This window comes from Micromesistius poutassou, assembly GCF_964030765.1.
Source record: "Micromesistius poutassou genome assembly, chromosome: 17".
NCBI classification, from domain to species: domain Eukaryota; kingdom Metazoa; phylum Chordata; class Actinopteri; order Gadiformes; family Gadidae; genus Micromesistius; species Micromesistius poutassou.
The window spans coordinates 5,650,687-5,656,883 of NC_140287.1; the positions used below are offsets into that span (position 1 = coordinate 5,650,687).

The 6,197-nt window shown below is 41.5% G+C and overlaps 1 long non-coding RNA gene across 1 annotated transcript; it reads right to left on the reverse strand.

The window, feature by feature from the left end:
- Positions 1-532: 532 nt before the first annotated feature.
- On the reverse strand, positions 533-5,360 carry LOC311361947. The gene is made up of 3 exons (XR_014638689.1): positions 5,285-5,360; positions 3,166-3,311; positions 533-702 (listed from the first exon to the last, which is right to left on the reverse strand). It is a non-coding gene; the product is annotated as an uncharacterized lncRNA (long non-coding RNA).
- Positions 5,361-6,197: the final 837 nt, after the last annotated feature.

Sequence of the window (6,197 nt, forward strand, 5' to 3'; positions counted from 1 at the left end):
AGACCAGCTGGTCTGGATGTTCCTTCGTCAGATATTTCCCTCCCACCGGTGAAGCCGCACCAATGGGAGGGACCTTGGAGTAAGTCTCTAAATTCAGGGGTCTAAGGGTCCTTCCATGTTTTCCCAGTTTGGCCATTGCCCCTGATCCATTTTCTGTGGCTGGCTGCCAGTGGCCTTGTTTGGGTTCAGATGCATCTGACTGCCGATGCATCTGGCTGCACCACCATCTGTGGTAACGGTTGCCCTCTTGCCTCTTGGTGGAGGAGCCGGTGCAGTCACACCAATGAGAGGGACCTGGGAGCATCCCGCTTGGCCAGCTGGTCTGGATGGCTCTGCGTCCCTCTTGGCTGCCCCACCATCTGTGGTAATAGTTGCCCTCTTGCAGCTTGGTGGAGGAGCCGATGCAGCAGCGCCAATGGGTGTGAACAGGGAGAATCGCAGTTGGCGGGCAGGTCTGGATGTAACTGCTTCGCTCTTGGCTGCCCCACCATCTGTGGTAGCAGTTGACCTCTTGCCTCTTGGTGGAGGAGCCGGTCCAGTCGCACCAATGGGAGTGACTAGTCAAGCTCTAAAGTCAGGGGTCTCTGGTTTGGCCAGAGAGTTTGACCATTTCCCCCTGATTCATGGTCAGTGGCTGGCTGTCAGTGGCCTTGTCTGGTTTCAGATGCTGTGTGGTTTTTGCAGCCAGGGTCTTCAGGATAACTGTGAATTCAAAGAAATTAAGTCCTTCATACAAATTATTAATTCAAACATAATAAAGAGATTTAGGTTTACAAATGATTTTACAGACTCTTGGTAATTCAAATGTTTTGCCTTGATCATTAAGCAGTGCCTTCCTTTACCTAGATATAGTTTATATATGCTATAATATAATCTACTTTTTATACATATATATAGTTAGGAAATAGAGATATAGGATTATAAATCCATCAGAAAATGGTATTCTATCAGTTTTTGGTGGGTTTCCTGGGGATGGGGACATGCATCCCAGCAAAGTGTTCTTCATCGAGGCCTGCTCGAGAGCCGGCCCTTGAGTCATCCTCTTAGATTAGTTCAAGCTTTAAAGAAAATAAACACAGGCTCAATATTAAAGCAACAAAAGCCTGCAAACACAGAAGCCTTGGGACACTTTGATTCACCATGTGTCATATTAAACAAGCGTTGGTAGAAACATTCAGGGGGGATGGTTAGCCACATCGCCGGCCTTGTAGTAGACTATTTTGCCACAACCGCCGATCAAACATATTCCATGAGCTCTACTGTGACCAGGGAGTGCACTCACTGTAGGCGACACTGCACAAAGTCCAGCAGGTCCGGGTCGCTGGTGCCCAGAATACGTCTCTTGGAGTCTGGCAGGATCTTCTCACCCGACATGATGAGCCTGATATATTTCAGCATGCCCTCCATGTCTGAACATTAAAAAGCATCACACTGATTTAACATTGTTCATTGTTTTTTTAAGATCACAAGTAAGTTAGCTGCACCACCATCTGTGGTAACAGTTGCCCTCTTGCCTCTTCGCACCAATGGTTGGGATAAGGGAGCATCCCGCTTGGCCAGCTGGTCTTGTTGTTCCTGCGTCCCTCTTGGCTGCCCCACCATCTGGGGTCACAGTTGCCCTCTTGCAGCTTGGTGGAGGTGCAGCGGCGCCAATGGTGTGTGTACCTGCCTGTCTGCACTAAGAAATTTGATTGGTTTGTTTGTTGTACTGCGTCAAGATCGACAACAATTTCGACAAATCATGACTTTAAATTGAGTGCGTTCTGAGGCTGACAACTCGTTGACTTATTTTAAGTTTTCTCCTCTCCGCGTCGACGACAATCGAATCGCGCAATTTAAAATGCAGGTGGCTTCTTTGCTACTGATGCAGGTTGCAGAGAAACACTCAAATGCATGCCCATAGACCTGAAGAATAAGTCCCGCCTCCAGTTCCCCCCAGGCTCCTGGTTCCCTCGGTCAAATGTCTATGGGAAATAACATGGGTTTTTTGAATAATCGTACATAACAAACTGCAGGTGGCGTAGAAGTAAAAGCTGCATCACGTTTTGAACTGCACACTTTTTCCATCTAGTTTCAACTGGGTTTTTGGATTGTGGGTGCGTTAAAGTAGTAAATGATTATTAATGCGAACACACACACACACACACACACACACACACACACACACACACACACACACACACACACACACACACACACACACACACACACACACACACACACACACACACACACACACACACACACACACACACACACACACACCCGCCCTCCCTCCCCACGAAACGTCCCTCGACTGTGCACTCGATGGGACTGCATCTGTCGGCAGCCCTGCCCCCGCTGCTGCAGTCCAACTTGTGGTGGCACTGGCAAACAAATCTGTGATTTTGGCACATTTTACTGCGTCCACTTGTAGACTTTTGAGCCCTTTTTTTCGTATCTGCGCCCCCCCCCCCCCCCCCCCCCTTGCGCTTTTGTGGTTGAACACCGTCATGATCTAAGGGGCAATTTGTAAGCAAAGGAATGGTTGCTTACTTACTTACTTACTCACCATGCAGCAGTTGTTTTACAACTTATATAGGCCTACAACTCAATAATTGCAGTACACTACTGTTGCCATACGGTGGTGCTACGGTTCAATGTGTGGTTGGAATGTTAAAATGCTCCTCATGAAGATAATTAAAGAGGCTCAATGGATTTAATGTTGGAGAATGTATAACTTAAGGACCACTGACATCCTGACAACTTTAAATATTATTCCCCTGCATTTCAAGACTTGTGTGATAATTCTCAAATGATCAAACACAAGCTGTAAACTACAAAACAAGAGGATGGAGAGCTGATTGTTGTTGACTGTTGTCTATCTTCTCATCCTCCTTCCCCCTACAAATAATTATTTGGCTTTAACCTCTTTCAGAAGTTCAAAATGTGTATTTAATATTTATATTGTGCATATTTTGATGATATTATTAATAGCGTTAATTTGACATTGTTATTGGCCCCATTTTCCCTGTTTAATATACAATGCATATTACAATGTGTTAAAATAGTGGATCTGTCTCACCCTTTGGATAGGCATTGAGTTGATGTTTAATAAAGCATGAGATACATAAGATGTAGCCTATAAATCTTCAAAGCACAATAGAAAGAAATTATAGTTTTTACCTGTATGGGCATAGCTGAAGAAGATATTGTGCTGGTCAGTGCACCCCGTCATTATGTTGGGTAAACACGGCCAGAAGCTTCACCGGCTGCTGGAACTGCGTGAGGACAGGACCATGCAGGAGGAGCCACACCGTTGAGTCAGATATCTGGAAGGTAAATGAGCATCTACTTGTGACAATGATGGCACCTTGATAAGTCAATTGCTGCAAAACTTTAAACAATGAAAAATATATAAATATATATATTAAATAATTATAATGTCAAAGTGTTGTGTGTCCCATATATTTACACTCACATTCTTCTTTCACTTCCAATATAGGATGTTGCTTTAGGTGTGAAAGCCATTATAGCGCTTGTAGGGTTTGGGTTGAACTAACTATTTCTGTTCCCCTTGTTCAGATGACTCAGAGGAGGTGGAACACCAGGTCCAGAAGGTCCTCCAGGAGATGGAGAACATCCTGGGGGAACATCTGCAGAGCTACTTTTAACTCACACACCACACTATACCACACACACACATAACTCCACCTTCGACACTTCCAGTTAGCAGTTAATGCTATATGGGTGTCTATACTATGAATGCCTTGTTTAGAAGGACTGAAACAGTGGCCTCAGCAGATCCTGCTTTTAGAGTGTGTGATAAGCGATATGTTATTTATGTTAACAGATTACTAAATAATAACATTGATAACATCAGCTCCATCCCGAATTAACAACCCCCGCAAGCTAGGTTAGGCTATAAGGCTACTATAGGAAAGTATACACAATTTCCATTTTTCATCGTCTCACCATATAACAGCTTAATCCCACATTGTAAAGGATCGAATACATTATTTGAAATGTAAATCTGTTGAACATGTGTTTTGCAAGCCTGATAGGCCGTGAATATGTTTTAAAACGTTTGTTTCGATCTTAAAAAAAATATTGCATTATGTTTTTCCAGCCAGATAATTGTTTAAAAAAATGTCTGGCTTAAACGCAATACATATCGCCGTCTCAAACGTTTGTTTTTCTAACCGATGCGATCCAAACGAAGAAGCAGGGATGGTGTTTTTTTTGCATAATTTAAGAGCGAACTTAAAAATAAATAGAGGCCGTATTTCTTTATTTTGGTTTTAGCGTTATTTGAAAGGTTGACATTGGTGTGAAAAAGGAGCAAGCGGCTGTACTGAACTCAATGTCCACGCTAATGCTCATGAGTCTCGTGGACACACATTACTATGTTTATTACTAAGCCAGCTCCCGCAGATTACTGAACGAGGAGTCGTATATTGGCCTCAAGCTTCCCTCTACATCTACTGTATCAAAGATCAGTAGAGCCCCTTGCTCCAATATAACGCAAACGTATGATTCGTATTTATACCTGCCCAGCGCGGATGACATATCAATAAGGGTGCTCGATTTTTTTTTTTCCGGGAAAAGTGGACTATTGAGTCACGGCACTTCTTATATTGAAATCTGATTTGCATTCTTTGTCAAATTGGTATTATCTTCCAATATTTTTCAAAGAAACATGAAAAAAGTAGAGAAAGAAGGCCTCATGGGAAATGGAACTACCAGACAGAACGTTCAATTGACTTTTGTTACATTCAAATCAGAGCTATGGTTACAATATTTCGATCAAAGGATCATGTAAACGTCCACACATTTGCTTTTTTTCATGCTTCATTCTTGTAATTGTTTTGAACTCTTCCCATACATGAACACGGTCGTCATCTCTAAGGGGACAATTTGTAAGCAACGGAATGGTTGCTTACTTACTTACTTACTCACCATAATGCAGCAGTTGTTTTACAACTTATATACAACTCAATAATTGCAGTACACTACTTTTGCCACACGGTGGTGCTACAGTTCAATGTGTGGTTGGAATGCTAAAATGCTCCTCATGAAGATAAATAAAGAGGCTCATCGAATTTAATGTTGTAGAATGTATAACTTAAGGACCACTGACATCCTGACAACTTTAAATATTATTCCCTGCATTTCAAGACTTGAGGATAATTCTCAAATGATCAAACACAAGCTGTAAACTACAAAACAAGAGGATGGAGAGCTGATTGTTGTTGAATACATTGTCTATCGTCTCATCCTCCTTCCCCTACAAATAATCCCTTACCGGTTAAGAACATTTTAATGCCATTTGGGTCTGGTTGAGCCCCTCTATAGGTCCACTCTGTTCTGGTGCTCCCTGCTGTAAGATGTAAAGCATTGGTTACAGATGTCAGATATCATACCAATATTTGACAACAGGGACAACTATACAATCCCCCATAGGGTACAGAAGATTTGATGTAGCTTGATTTGTATATATTTGACCTTAACAAAGTTCAAAATGTGTATTTAATATTTATATAGTGTATATTTTTATGTGATTAATAACATCAATTTGACATTGTTATTGGCCCCATTTTCCCTGTCTAATATACAATGCATATTACAATGTGTTTAAAAAGTGGATCCGTCTCTCCCTTTTGATAGGCATTGAGTTGATGTTTAATAAAGCATTATCACTCCCTCCAGGAAATAAACGACACCGTGGTTCTCGTTACTGATGGATTTATTGCTGCTCCTTGCCATCTCTCCGTCCACAATCATCCATTGCAATATCCACCGTCGAACTACACATACGATAATGTAAAATAGACACATTACATACGGTAAAAGGTTAACACAAATATATTCAGAAAATAAACGTTATCTTATTATATACACATACCTCGCTGGCTGCACATAACCATGAGGGAATGAGGTTTCTTCCGCAAAAATACTTATTTCAAAACATCCAAAAGAAAAAAATCTTCACTATTCAGCTTAACTTAATGACTTCAACACACGAGGAATCTGAGCACGTCTTCACCGTCAATTGGCTGTTACACCTTAATTGGCTGTTAAGTGTACATATGTCACGGAAACTTTGGTTCCTACCTAATGTGGCGAACTCAATATATTAAAACAAATTGAATACGTAAATATAAACAAACAAAATATTAAATAATGACAAATAATATTTATGGCAGTTAAAAGCATGA